We start from the raw sequence: 15,707 nt of genomic DNA, 5'->3' as shown, positions 1-15,707 counted from the left end.
AGAAGTATGAGGAGCGTGAGGAGCAAGAGGAGTATAAGGATTGTGAGGAGCATTAGGAGTATGAGGAGTGTGGGGAGTATGAGGAGTATGAGAAGTATATGGAGTATGAGAAGTATGAGGAGTATGAGGAGTATGAGGAGTATGAGAAGTATGAGGAGTATGAGGAGTATGAGAAGTATGAGGAGTATGAGGAGTATAAGGATTGTGAGGAGCATGAGGAGTATGAGAAGTATGAGGAGTATGAGGAGTATGAGGAGTATGAGAAGTATGAGGAGTATGAGGAGCGTCAGGAGCATGGGGAGTATAAGGATTGTGAGGAGGATGAGGAGTATGAGGAGTATGAGAAGTATGAGGAGTATGAGAAGTATGAGGAGTATGAGGAGCGTGAGGAGCATGAGGAGTATAAGGATTGTGAGGAGCATGAGGAGTATGAGGAGTATGAGAAGTATGAGGAGTATGAGAAGTATGAGGAGTATGAGGAGTATGAGAAGTATGAGGAGTATGAGAAGTATGAGGAGTATGAGGAGTATGAGGAGTATGAGAAGTATGAGGAGTATGAGGAGCGTGAGGAGCATGGGGAGTATGAGAAGTATGAGGAGTATGAGAAGTATGAGGAGTATGAGAAGTATGAGGAGCATGAGGAGCGTTAGGAGCATGAGGAGTATGAGAAGTATGAGGAGTATGAGAAGTATGAGGAGTATGAGGAGCGTTAGGAGCATGGGGAGTATGAGGAGTATGAGAAGTATGAGGAGTATGAGGAGTATGAGAAGTATGAGGAGTATGAGGAGTATGAGGAGCATGGGGAGTATGAGGAGTATGAGAAGTATGAGGAGTATGAGAAGTATGAGAAGTATGAGGAGTATGAGAAGTATGAGGAGTATGAGGAGCGTTAGGAGCATGGGGAGTATGAGGAGTATGAGGAGTATGAGAAGTATGAGGAGTATGAGGAGTATGAGGAGTATGAGAAGTATGAGAAGTATGAGGAGTATGAGAAGTATGAGAAGTATGAGGAGTATGAGAAGTATGAGGAGTATGAGGAGCGTTAGGAGCATGGGGAGTATGAGGAGTATGAGGAGTATGAGGAGTATGAGGAGTATGAGGAGTATGATTAGTATAAGGAGTATGAGGAGTATGAGAAGTATGAGGAGTATGAGGAGTAGTGTTGAGCCACCCCCGTAGTGTTCGAGTTCGGTTCGGTTCGTCGAACACCCGTGTGTTCGCCGAACTGTTCGTCGAACTGTTCGTCGAACACCTTCGAACACCGTTAAAACCAATGGCAGGCAAACAAAAACACATAGAAACACATAGAAAACACCTTCAAAGGTGTCCAAAAGCTGACAAACTGCTCAGAAGACATAACTAACACATGGAAAAGTGACAAGTACATATAGTCATGCGAAAATAAAAGAGGTGGAGGAGTAAAAGGAGGGGGAGACACAGATATAGGCATGTCATGCCCTTCTAAAATCCAAAAAGTGAGAAGCCGACACGGCCAGTCCGCTCCTGCCCGTGCCACCTCCGTGTCGCCGGGTTTGTGCCAGAGCCGCGGTGAACCCTGACAGCCAGCCCCCCTCTCCCAATACTGGTGCCTGTCCGCTGGTGGGTCGAGCGAGCCCCCCTGTGGTGGAGGCAGCTCTAAGCTTTTTAATTTAAATTGTCTCTCTAATTTGAATGAATACACTTTAAATCCATTTACAAGGATCTATTGGAGGGCAAGTCTCATGCCAGCAGCCGCGGTAATTCCAGCTCCAGTAGCGTCCACTAAAGCTGCTGCAGTTAAAAAGCTTTTATAAGGATCGAGCTCGGCTGTCCACCGCAAGGCATCCTACTGCCAGTCCCAGCCCCTATGCCTTGGGGTGCCTCCTGATGCTCTTCACTAAGTATCCCATGGTCCCGAAGCATTTCCTTTGAAAAAATTAAGTGTCTAAACTACAGGTGGTGTAGCTTGCTTAACAGCCGGGATAATCCGCTGACTAGCAGACACTGCTACTAGGCACAAAGTATTTCCTGGGCTAGATGCAGTTAAAAATTTGTAATTAGATACTCTCGTTGGATGCTGAGAAAGCATTCCATAGAGTCTCCTGGCACGCCATATATGATTCTCTTAAAGAGCTTGGGGTAGGGGTCTAGGGGACCCTTTTATAGCCAAAATCACGGCCCTGTATCGTAATACGTCACCTAGGCTGAAGATAAATGGAACTGTAGCACCCTGAGGGCTCGGTTGCTACAGACGTATTGCACCTAACCCAGAGGTGTGATATCTCACTCTCAGGTAAGGATGGAGTGTGGATCAGGACCCGACACCTGCATGCATTACACCACATTGCCGTGGGGCAGGGCGACCAATATGCCCCTGAGATGGGCACGACAGTCCCTGTCCCTGGCTGGAGTGGGGGGAGGGAACACTGAGGAAGGGGAACCCTGTAGTGCAGGAGCAGGGAGGAAGCAGTTCCTGGGTGCATTGAGAAGGGAGTATAAAAGGTGGGCACCATCTTAGTTCAGTGCAGAGAAGTCTGAGCAGAAGTGGCAGGGAGCAGGGGCTCTGCATGAGCTCTGCTCCGGAGGCGGGCCTAGTAACAGAGGCCCAGGCCTGCAAGAGGGAGAAGGAAGGAAGAGGAGCGGAGAAGGCTCCAGGAACGAGGAATGAAGGGATCCCAGGGGTGCGGACGGGCGAGTCGCCACCGCACGCCCGAATCCACCTGCGTGGAGGGGTCAGGCCAAAGGGGGAGACCGGTCCCCGAACTAGTGGAGGCAGGAAACGACCCTCAGCTAGAAACCGGAGGCTCTGACATTTTATGTGGCGCAGCCCCTTGCTCCACCCGCTAGGAAGGCACCACATAGGGTCAGGGAAACTGGCGCCAAGTTTACCAAGAGGAGGCCCGAGGCAGCCGGACAGAAGTGTTGGTAAGAAAGGCCAGACAAAGGACACACAAAGGGGGTCCTGTGAAGCGCTCCAAAGTTATCTGGGAGTTGTCTGAGCCCCTCACCTGGTGAGCACAGTACGACGTGGGCAGCCGTTACCTGCAGACGTGGTCTGGATAATAAGAACTGTGAGTAAAGGCCCTGAACTGCATCACTGACTCCGTGTCGTTACTGCTGCTGCCCTGCACCATCACCCCCATCCTCCGCATACACTGCCCTGAGGCTATACTCCTCCCGTGGGGAGTTATGCTACGCTCTGCTTCACCCACAACACCAGCCTTAGCGGTCTGCCCTGTAGCGGTGGTTCACTCTGACCGCAATCCACGGGTGGCGTAGTCGGACATTTAAACATCAAAACCACATAAATAGTTCCGCCACTGGTTTGACCGCCCTGAGCCACGGAACCGGATCGCCGCCACGAAGACTACAACCACCAGCATCCACCAAAAAGGGTCCGGCTCCGGGTGTCCCAAGGCCCAGGGGGTGCGTCAGAACATTTTCATCACCTTTCACAATCACCAATGGGACAAGGCAGGGATGTCCTCTGTCCCCTCTCTTATACATCCTAGTGACGGAGCACCTGCTCTCATCAATTCGCCATAACCCCAATATTAGGTGGATTGAGGTGGGAGGCACCGAGTACAAGTGCTCTCTATTTGCTGATGATGTCCTAGTATATATCACTCAATCACATATATCCATCCCTGCTGTTATGGCTGAAATAGATCACTTTGTTACATGGTCAAATTTTAAAATCAATGCAGCGAAGTCTGAGGCCCTCGATGTCTCCCTCCCTAAATCCATATAGGATTCCATCCAGTCCAACTTTCCCTTTGCCTGGCCCTCACAGGGTATCAAATACTTAGGAATTCCTATTCATAGAGACCTCTCCCATCTATGTTATCTTAATTTTGGGCCCTTTATTGAACAATTCCATACAGACCACGGTTGGCAAGTTAGAACTGTAAGATTCACTACGTGAACCACTGGTGTTTTGTGGAAAAGCACATGTACACCGCGTTCCAAATTATTATGCAAAAAGTGTTTAGGAGTGATAAGGGAAGAATTTGTTTGTTTGTCAGTTAAACTCATTGATGGTGATGTGTGTCAGGGCTCTTTATATCACTGTAAGCAATTGCAGACACCTGTGCTAATTAGTTTGGCAGGTGTGTCCAATGAAAGGCAAGACTACTTAAGAAGGCTCTCTCACATTATTAAGCAGCCTACATTTTCTGCCAAAATGGGAAAGAAAAAGGATGTGTCGGCTGCTGAGAAGCAACAAATTGTGGAGTGTTTAGGTCAAGGCATGACTACAATCAACATTGTGCGATGATCAGGATGAAGTGTCTTGGCAATCAAGAAGTATGTAGCTGATTCACAGTACACACGTGTGCGTGCTGATAAGGGCAAATTGAGGACTCTTTCCTACAGGCAATTACGTCAGGTTGAAAGAGCAGCGGCAAAAAAGCCTTGTCATAGCAGCAGACAAGTTTTTGAAGCTGCTTGTGCCTCCAACGTCCCCCGAACAACAAGATGCAGGGTCCTTCAGAGGTTTGCAGCTGTGCATACGCCATCCTGTCGACCTCCTCTATCCACTTCACACAAGCAGAAACGGCTCCAGTGGGCCAAACATTACATGAAGACTGATTTCAAAACTGTTTTGGTCACGGATGAGTGCCGTGCAGCGCTCGATGGTCCAGATGAATGGAGTGGAGGATGGCTGGTTGATGGACACCCCACGCAAACACGGCTACAGCGCCAACAAGGAGGAGGTGGAGTAATGTTTTGGGCTGGAATCATGGGGAGAGAGATTGTCGGCCCCTTTAGGATCCCTGAAGGCGCTAAAGATGAACTCCATAATGTATGTGGATTTTCTCAAACAGCACTTCCTGCCATGGTTCAAGAAGAAGAACCGTGTATTTCACAGCAAGATCATTTTTCTGCATGATAATGCACCATCTCATGCTGCACATAAAACATCTGCATCTCTGGCTGATATGGGCATAAAAGGGGACAAACTTATGGTGTGACCCCCATGCTCCCCTGACCTGTACCCCATTCAGAACCTTTGGAGCATCATTAAAAGGAGTGTCTATGATGGCGGGAGGCAGTTCACATCTAAGCAACAGCTCTGGGAGGGTATTCTGTCCTCATGCAAAACAATTGAAGCAGAAACCATCCAAAACCTGACAAATTCAATGGACGAGAGAGTTCAGAAGCTCCTTTCGAACAAGGGGTCCTATGTGAAAATGTAACATCACCTAGAATAAAGTTTTGAGTTGAAAACTGTTTGATTTCAGTTTCTAACAACCTGCTAATGCTTATAATTTCAAAAATGACCATTTTTTTGGTCTTTATTAAAATGAAAAGGTTGATCGAAAAGTTTGGGGGATCTAAGAGTGTGGCAACCCAGTAGTCATGATTACTTCGAATTCTGACAATATGAGGGTCATGCTGCAGGTAGTGCAGCAAGAAGGCAATTATGTGTCTTGCGCATCTCGGAGCCCCAAAATTATTTTCCGGGCTAGATGCAGCTAAAAATTATTTTTAATTTTAAATCTGGTGAAGCTTATTATAGATGGCCTAATAGGATCAGTGCTGCACACTGCTACAAAGCCCAAATTATTTTCCAGTCAAGATACAGATAAACATGATTAGTAATTTGAAATCTTAAAACGGTTGGTAGGGTGATTTTAACCAATCATCAAGCTTTTACTCTCCCCAGGATGACACAGGGGTAGAAAAGTCGTTTCGGATCCATGATTTGTTCATCTTTATGAACGTGAGTCTGTCTACATTATCAGTGGAGAGCCGCGTGCGCTTATCTGTCAGCACACCACCAGCAGCGCTGAACACACGTTCAGACAGAACGCTGGCTGCGGGGCATGACAAGATCTCCAAGGCGTAAGTGGCTAGCTCCGGCCATTTATCCAGATTGGAAGCCCAAAAAGAGCAAGGGTCCAGTGACACAGTCGTGGCTTCAATGTTTACTTGGAGATACTCCTCTACCATCGTCTCTAGGCGTTGACTATGTGTCAGACTTCTTGTCTCCTGTGGCCTTGCAAAGGATGGGCTAAAAAAGTGGTGAAATGATTCCGCAAAATTGATGTTACCAGCAGATACTGTGGTTCTGTTACGGTTTGAGTGCTGAACACTTGACGGTCCCACGGTTGGCAAGTTGGAACTGTGAGATTCACTACGTGCACCACTGGTATTTTGTGGAAAAGCACATGTAAGATTCTGCAACAGTCTCTGCTGATACTCCTGCATGCGTGCATCCCTTTCTATGGCAGGAATAATTTCTGCAAATTTACTTTTGTACCGGGGATCTAACAGTGTGGCAACCCAGTAGTCAGGATTATTTCTAATTCTCACAATTCGAGGGTCATGTTGCAGGTAGTGCAGCAAGAAGGCACTCATGTGTGTTGCACATCCAGGAGCACCAAGTCCCTGTTGTGTTGGTGGCGAGGTAACAATCATGCTTCCTTCCTCTGTCCTCTCCCCCCAGCCTCGCACAACAGAAATGTGATCAAGGTCTCCCTCATCTGATGAGTCTTCCATCAGTTCGTCCTCCACTTCTTCCTGGGCTCCTGCACCTTCCTCACTAGTTTGGCTGCTACCATGCGCCCTGGTAAAATCATCTCCCCCACCCTCACATGCCTGCCGCCTTGGTGCTGCCGACCGTCTGGACCTTGCAGATGTTAGCCCTTCCGCATACAACTCCTCCTCCTCTACTTCCTCCACCTCCTCTTGTGCCACCACCTGACTCCGAATTCTGTTTAACATGTGCTCCAGCATGTAAATCACCGGAATAGTCATGCTGATAATGGCATCGTCAGCACTAAACATCTTCGTCGCCATTTCAAAACTGTGCAGAAGGGTGCATAGGTCCCTGATCTGAGACCACTCCTCCAGCGTGATTTGCCCCACCTCTGAATCTCGTTGGCCCAGGCTATACGTCAGAACGTATTGCACCAGGGCTTGTCGGTGCTGCCACAGTCGCTGCAACATGTGCAGAGTTGAATTCCACCGGGTAGGCACATCGCATTTTAGCCGGTGAAGTGGCAGGCCCAACGACTTCTGTAGAGATGTAAGTCGCTGAGCTGCGGGATGCGAACGGCGGAAGTGAGCACACAGCGACCGTGCCCTCTGCAGAAGGCCATCTAGTCTGGGATAGTGGGCTAAAAATTGCTGGACAACCAGGTTCAACACGTGAGCCATACAAGGCACGTGTGTGACATTGCCCCGGCGAAAGGCCGCACCCAGGTTTGCAGCATTGTCGCACACGGCCTTCCCTGGTTTCAGGTCCAGTGGAGACAACCATTCATGAAATTGGTTCTCCAGAGCTGACCACAACTCCTCAGCTGTGTGACTCACATTTCCCAGACATTTCAATGTAAAAACCGCCTGATGACGTTGAGCCCTACTGCCAGCATAGTAAGGAGGTGTGCAGGATCCCTTCTGCGCAGTTAGAAAGCTTGTGGCATGACCAGACAGGCTTTGGGTGCAGGTGGAAGACCGAGAGGAGGTTGAGGAGGCAGAAGCAGTGGAGGAACTTTGACATAAAGAGGATTGACGCACAACTCGTGGGGACGGCAAGACTTGGACAGCAGCCCCTTGTCCTGCTGTCACCATAGTTACCCAGTGCCCAGTCAGCGACATGTAACGCCCCTGTCCATGCCTACTCGTCCAAGTGTCTGTGGTGAAATGCACCCTGTCACACACAGAGTTTCTCAAAGAAGCGGTGATGTTGTGTGCGACATGCTGGTGGAGCGCAGGCACACCTTTCTTTGAGAAGTAGTGCCGACTGGGCATCTGGTACTGGGGCACTGCGACGGACATAAGGTCTCGAAAATCCTCTGTGTCCACCAGGCGGAAAGGCAGCATTTCTGTAGCCAAGAGCTTGCAGACGGTGAAATTCAACCTCTTAGCTTTCTCATGGCTAGGAGGAAATGGTCTTTTACTTGTCCACATCTGAGGGACCGAGGGCTGGCTATTGTGCTTAGACGGGGTTGATAAGGGTGTCCCCGGCAAACTGCCGGTCTGTGAGGAAGATGCAGGCGGACATGTTAGGTTGCCTTGATCCAAAGGTGGTGCTATCGATGTCGGACAGCGCTCAAGACCAGCTGGTGTTACCACCTCCAAAGAAAATGATGACCTGCCAATCACGCTGGCTGTTGCGGGTAAAGAGGTGGCTTCATGTCCATGTGCCGGTACATGCATGAAGTACTCAAACTATGTATTTTTTGGCCTCTACTTAGCTTTTGCTGACAAATGTTACAGATAACACGAGTTGGGTCATCTTTATCGATCTGAAAAAATGCCCAGGCTATGCAAGGCTTAGCACCCATGCGACCTGAAGAGCCACCACGACTTGTGGTGAGAGGCAGAGTTGTGTTTGAGGATGCAGTTGTTGACGTGCTTCCAGTACTACGTCTCTGTCCAGGAAGGCGCAACCTGACCTCGTCGTCACTAGCATCTTCCTCCACCTCCTCTGCTGACCTCATCTCTTGGCTGACTGTGGGTTGACAGTAAGTGGGATCTCCGACCTCATCATCATCACCCTGTGCGTTATCACACCCGTCGTCCTCAGAGCCAACCTGTTCCTGCCCTGACAAAAAACTAAAGTTGTCGCTCCAATCAGGTATTTGAGTCTTATCATCGTCTTCCTCATTGTCTTCACCAACAGGAGTTACAGTTTGGGAATGAGGGTCTACATTATGGTCAGAACCTTCTGCGTCTGGTCCTGGATCCGACTCATAAAGATTCTGGGCATCAGTGCAGATCATTTCCTCGTCTGGATTCACAGAAGCGCTGGAGTCGACCTCTGATTCCCAGGCTATAGTATGAGTAAACAGCTCTGCAGACTCAACCATCTGTTCTACCTCATACTCAGACGGGCAGCTGGAGATTTGGGAGCTGTGAGGAAGCAAGTGCGATTTGGGTGACACCTTTGAGGACTGGAGTATTTGTGATGTTGAAGTTGATGTGGAGGAGAGCCCACTTAAAGGAGCACTTGATATCCGTTGAAGCACCTGCTGTTTTTGTGCCTCATCTGGAATTTGTAGCGATTGGCGTGGCCGTAAGAAAGGGATCTTATCACATTGTCCGCTAAAAGAAGTAGACATTTTAGTTTGGCTGGAAGATGGTCTTTCTTCTGCACCTACCCCACGGACACAACCTTTTTTCCCCTTCCCAACACGCCTATTCCCCTTTCCACCAGCAGCAGGCCTTTTTCCACTCATTTTGGTGGTTAACTAATTCACAACTCTGGAGTTGTTTGCACAAAAAAACAATGGATGGTAACCGAGCAGAGCTGAGTGGCCAAACTGTGGTATTAGGCCAAAACTATTGGCTGGGTTAGATGCAGAAAAAAATTATTTTTAATTTGCAACCTGATGGAGGTCAGTATAGATGGACTAATAGACCAAGTCCCACACACTGCTAGAAGGCCAAATATTTTTTCAGAGCTAGATGCAGAAAATTTTTTTATTCAATTTGCAACCTGATGGAGGTCAGTATAGATGGACTAATAGACCAAGTCCCAGACACCGCTAGAAGCCCAAATATTTTTTCAGAGCTAGATGCAGAAAAAAATTATATTCAATTTGCAACCTGCTGGAGGTCAGTATAGATGGACTAATAGACCAAGTCCCACACACTGCTAGAAGCCCAAATATTTTTTCAGAGCTAAATGAAGAAAAAAATTATTTTTAATTTGCAACCTGATGGAGGTCAGTATAGATGGACTAATAGACCAAGTCCCACACACTGCTAGAAGCCCAAATATTTTTTCAGAGCTAGATGCAGAAAAAAATTATATTCAGTTTGCAACCTGATGGAGGTCAGTATAGATGGAATAATAGAATGATGCTATGCCCAAAAGATTTTACTTCACTAGGTGCAGTAAAAAAATTGGTATTCTATACACAGGTGGTATATCTTGCAACACAGATAGGCTACTCCACTGACTAACACACTCTGCAATAGGCCAAAAAGGATTAGCTTTGCTAGATTCAGCCAAATGCTGTGAAAAAAACTTGCACAGCACTGGCACAGACCTGCCTGGCAAAAACTGATAGGAACTGATGTAACCTAGTCCTGAAAAGGACTCCAATTACAATTAGTCTTTACTCCCACAATCTATCTATTTAAGAGCACAGACCTGCCTGATAAAAGTCGTAGGAAATGCTGTAACCTAGTCCTTAAAAGGACTGCAATCACAACTATTCCCTACTCCCAAGCTATCTGTAGATTTGTGCGAAAATTGGCTTGAAATTAACAAGGTATAGCGCACACAGCAACAGCGGTGCCGTGTAACACGCAGCTGCAGCAGTGAGAAAATGGTGGCGACGGGGAAAATGGCTTGGTCTTATAGGGCAAGGACATGTGACATACACTGCCAATGACACATGCCCTTGCTTGTGTGAAAAAAAGCACTTCGCTCCGTGTGTGCGCTGCTGATAGGCTGACAGATTGCACCTCCCCACTGTAAATGCGGGAAAGAGAAAAAAAAATGGAGATCTTCATTGTTCCTGCAGAGATCCATCCCCTGCCCCTCCCCCCGCCCCGCTGTACACTCAAACTGCGGATTAACATTAATTTTCATCATTACTGAGAAAAAATCCAGTTATGATTTTGGTGCACGAACAGTTATCGAACATAACCTCGAACAGCCGAATTTTTCTCAAATTGTTCGTGTTCGCCGACCGGCTCGAACACCGCCCAAAACAGCTCGAATTTGAGATTGGCGAACAGTTCGAGTCGAACAACGCTCATCTCTAATGAGGAGTATGAGAAGTATGAGGAGTATGAGAAGTATGAGGAGTATGAGGAGTATGAGGAGTATGAGAAGTATGAGAAGTATGAGAAGTATGAGAAGTATGAGGAGTATGAGAAGTATGAGAAGTATGAGGAGTATGAGGAGTATGAGGAGTATGAGGAGTATGAGGAGTATGAGGAGCATGAGGAGTATGAGAAGTATGAGAAGTATGAGAAGTATGAGAAGTATGAGGAGTATGAGGAGTATGAGAAGTATGAGAAGTATGAGGAGTATGAGGAGTATGAGGAGTATGAGGAGTATGAGAAGTATGAGAAGTATGAGAAGTATGAGAAGTATGAGGAGTATGAGGAGTATGAGAAGTATGAGGAGTATGAGGAGTATGAGGAGTATGAGGAGTATGAGAAGTATGAGGAGTATGAGGAGTATGAGGAGCATGAGGAGTATGAGGAGTGTTAGGAGTATGAGAAGTATGAGAAGTATGAGGAGTATGAGGAGTATGAGGAGTATGAGGAGTATGAGAAGTATGAGGAGTATGAGGAGTATGAGGAGTATGAGGAGTATGAGAAGTATGAGGAGTATGAGAAGTATGAGGAGTATGAGGAGTATGAGGAGTATGAGAAGTATGAGGAGTATGAGAAGTATGAGGAGTATGAGGAGTATGAGAAGTATGAGGAGTATGAGGAGTATGAGGAGTATGAGGAGTATGAGAAGTATGAGAAGTATGAGGAGTATGAGAAGTATGAGGAGTATGAGGAGCGTTAGGAGCATGGGGAGTATGAGGAGTATGAGGAGTATGAGAAGTATGAGGAGTATGAGGAGTATGAGAAGTATGAGGAGTATGAGGAGTATGAGGAGTATGAGGAGTATGAGGAGTATGAGGAGCATGAGGAGCGTTAGGAGCATGACGAGTATGATCATCATTAGCGATGATAGGTTGGTGGAGAGCGCACTCCTGCTGATGAAGAGCATGAGCGGCAATGACTGTGACACAAACCTCTGAACTCCAAAACACTTTGAAAAATGATTGTGACAAAGGCAGAGAATGAAGTTGACCTTCCCTTGTAACCATCCGGCTCATATTTATTAGATGGGACCCAAGGGCTTTCTGACTACACTTAGGAATGGTCTAACAAAGGCTTGTGTACTGTAAAATAAGAACAAAAAGAGAAGAGAAAACAAAAATATACTAAAAAAAAAATTCACATACAGCTACATGGAATGAAGAAAGTTAGGACCACCAGGATGCAGAGGGAAAACATATTATGTTCAAAGCCAATATTGTCCAAGTCCGCAAGGAGATAAGGAAGAAAAGTTAAAAAAGAAACATGATGCTTTGTTGTATCCATGGGAGATGGTTCTACAGTTCCCGTATAGTTATACAGTGTGGGATCCAAACCTTTATTTTAAAGAATGTGTATAAGAAATAATCCTCCGTCTTCTTCTCCAAGTCTGAGCCAATGTACAGGAAGTCATCAGCTGTATACCGCGCTGATAACATTTCAGCAATAAAAAGTACCCTGGAGCCAACGATTCCAAAGTTAAAGAGCTTAGATAAGACTGTATTGTTTCAGCTGACAAAGCTCTGAGCCATAAAATAAATTACTCGACTTTATTTCTAATAGGTCAGTTCCTGCTGTAAAGTTAATCTTGTAGAACTTTCCATATTCAATTCTGAATGTGGCATTATTAAAGTTTCATGGAGCGCGCTAACATCCTAAAAGGACACTGTCAAAACCCGCTCATTTTGGATAAAGTTCTGCACATCTAAATACATTATTTTCCTTTGATTTCATTGGTTTCTATTTGCAGCAGGTTACAAAATCCACTTTAATCGTCCCGAAGTTATAAATCAAAAACCAAAGTGAAGAGAAAGTCGTTATGAGATCAGTCCGCAGGTTCCTTTACTTATTGCTGCATCCGAAATATTAAAAACATGCAGTAAAGCAGATCTGTAAAGTGCTGCGGAATATGCTTGAGCGATAGAAATAAAACCTATTATTCATATCATTATTATCTGATGGTCCCTCACCGGACACAATGGACGGGTGTCAGGCAGCAGCTGGGAAAGCCCTTCAGTTTTAGAAATGATTGAAATTGTGTTTTACTGTAACTTTCTGTGAATATTATTCATTTTCTAAATTTTACTATCTTATTAAAAGGATTTTTTAATATTTTTGTATTTTATGCCGGCGTCTAATTGGGATATGTCTGATATATGGGGATTGATTGCTGGTTCCCACGGATCCTCCATTATAATAACGGGGGCCGGGTGGGTCTGTCGTCCGTCATCATACCCCGATGTTGGGGCTGGTGGGGACGGTGTTGTGTGGCATCTTCATTGTCAGAATTTGGCATCTGGATACAGTATCATGGCAATCTACCTCTAGTTTTGCAGATGTCCATAGTATTTCTTCCATCCTTACCAGTATTGTCAATTTTAAGTTTTACTTTTTCTGAGCAACATTTAAAAAGAATCATAGGCAGACATTATTTTTTATAGACACCATAGTAAATCATTATGATTTTAGGTGATGCATGTCCACGGCCCCAAAGACACAACTACGATCACCGGGAACTGTAAAATGGTGATAATTACTGTCAGAAAAATCTGCAAAAGTTTCTCCAGCTTCAGAAAAATCATGGACGCCTCGCTTATATACAGACAGGAGAATAAGGCGCCGTATTTTCATGGACAGTTCAGACATTTCTGAAACGTTTCCAGCACCGATCCCACAGGACAGAACTGCATATAAAAACCTTTCCTGACATGAATTCTCCAACTGAAGACAAGAAGAAAAACACCGGAATTGTTACATTGTTACAGTGTTATTCTGCTTTCATTGTATTTGGCGTTTTCCTATTTTCGCTTTTCCATTCTTGGAGGAAGACTGGTCATATATCAGAGTATGGAGACTTGGGCATTAACTTCATATGTGCTGTATAATAATGTCGAGGGACAGATGGCCTTCACCCCACAATGACATCGGTGTACAATGGCCGCACCATGCCTGACAATGGATTTATACTGAAAGTTGTGTATGAAATTGAACTAAGGGGAACAGAGAGGCTAGAAGTTGTAGGGAGAGTTGGGTGGTAACTTGGTACAATGTATAATAATCCCCCTTGTGTTATCTGTGGAGATCTATAGGACTGCTGGCAAATCTACTGCACTAGCTACATTATCATGGTAGACAAAGGAACAATTTAAGGGGGTTGTCTGGTGAACCAAAGTCATCACCTATCCACCAACATAGGTGTGAATCTGGCAGCTGAGACTGCAGTGATCACCAGAGAGAGACCCTTAAAGGAATTTTCCCAAGAACAAAGTACATTTTAATTTGTAGATTTTAAAATAAAAATAAATTCAACAATTGGATGTGTTTAAAAAAAATGTTCCTGTGCTGAGATAATCTTATAAATGTGCCCCTGCTCTGTACTGTGTAATGGCTGTGTCTGACCGTACAGGGACATGGTCTGATCATACCACAGCTCCTGGGCAGGGGAGGAAGAAAAAGAGGATACAGACATTACAGCAGGGGATCACAGCTGATTATTTTTGTGAGGTAAAACATTTCTCTGTCTTTTTTTCAGCAATGTTTTACCTCCCAGAAAGAATCAGCTGTGATCCCGTGCTGTCCTGTCTGTATACTCTTTTGCGTTCTCCCCTGACCAGGAGCTGTGGTATGATCCGACCATGTTCCTGTATGGTCAGACACAGCCATTACACAGTACACAGCAGGGGCACATGTATAAGATTATCTCAGCACAGGAACATTTTATGTAAACACATCCAATTGTAGAAGTTATTATTATTCCAAGATCATTGATTAAAATGTTTATTAAAATTAACTTTGTTCATGGGAAAACCCCTTTAAATCCCCCTTAGAATGAAGTGATAGTGGGCATGCCCGACCACTGCTCCCTTCTTTATGGTTCTCCCAAAAAAGTCAAGTGCTGCACCCAGGAGTCCTATAGAGAATATTGTTGCCATTCATTCTGTCAGGCTTTGTAAAGGGTCAGACAATGACTTAGTGTAACTTTAGCAGACACTAAATAGACATTTTCCTTTTTTTCTGGAGGACTGATAATTTGCATACTTTTCCCATATGCAAATAGTCTCTTCAGAGAGGAAGAGCTCAGGGTCTCTGTTGCCACCTATAGGAAATAGCAATCCTAAAACTCAATAAATGACTCGTTATTTGGCCTTCCACATGACTTAAGCCCTTTAAAGATTAATATTGACTTTTAGGACTGCTATGTCCAATAGGTGGCGCTAGAGTTCCTGTCGTCTTCTGCTCTGAAGAGGCTATGTACATATTTTATTTCCCAGAGGAGTATTGCATGGTTTATAAGTCTCCTTACACTGATTTGGCAGTCACCACAAGGCGAAACATTACCTCTTAGTGAAACATCTCCCAGGAAGCAGAGCTTGCATCTCCACAAAGAGAACAAGTACCCATGAAGAGATGAAACATGTCTGATAGTGCCAGCACAGGAAGTCCAGCACAAGAAGTGTCAGTGGGCATGACGTGACACAATAAGCCCCTCCCTCCTGAGACCTTCAATGTCAATGTTCCTGGCGGTGCAGCAGATTTACCACACAGCCATTCCTGAAATCAGCTTCACTTAGAAGAGCACATCTGATACTTTATATCATAGCCTGCAGACAAGCCAACTGCTTAGAGAAAAAAACTCTGAAGGCAGAATATTAATATCAAAGTAACTTTTCATCCCTTATAAATCTTAGGTTTGCACATGGGCTGCGATTCCTTTCATCTCACTTAGTATCAGTGATCAGGATTGCAGTACAGTAAATGTACTGGACCGTGCCACATCTGCATTAACAATTTAAGAGTTTTTTCAATATTTAATACGTCTTTAATTGCTTTTCCAGTAGGTGGTAAATCCAACTACAAATGTGATAAACACAACAAACGGGAGCTGCCATGGAGGAGACGGCGGCGCTTGTGCCCCATCAAATGTCCCTATAAATCCACTTATT

Source organism: Phyllobates terribilis, unplaced genomic scaffold (genome assembly GCF_046119375.1).
Source record: "Phyllobates terribilis strain yellow unplaced genomic scaffold, ASM4611937v1 Scaffold_7__3_contigs__length_470593459, whole genome shotgun sequence".
NCBI classification, from domain to species: domain Eukaryota; kingdom Metazoa; phylum Chordata; class Amphibia; order Anura; family Dendrobatidae; genus Phyllobates; species Phyllobates terribilis.
This window is presented reverse-complemented; position numbering follows the sequence as displayed.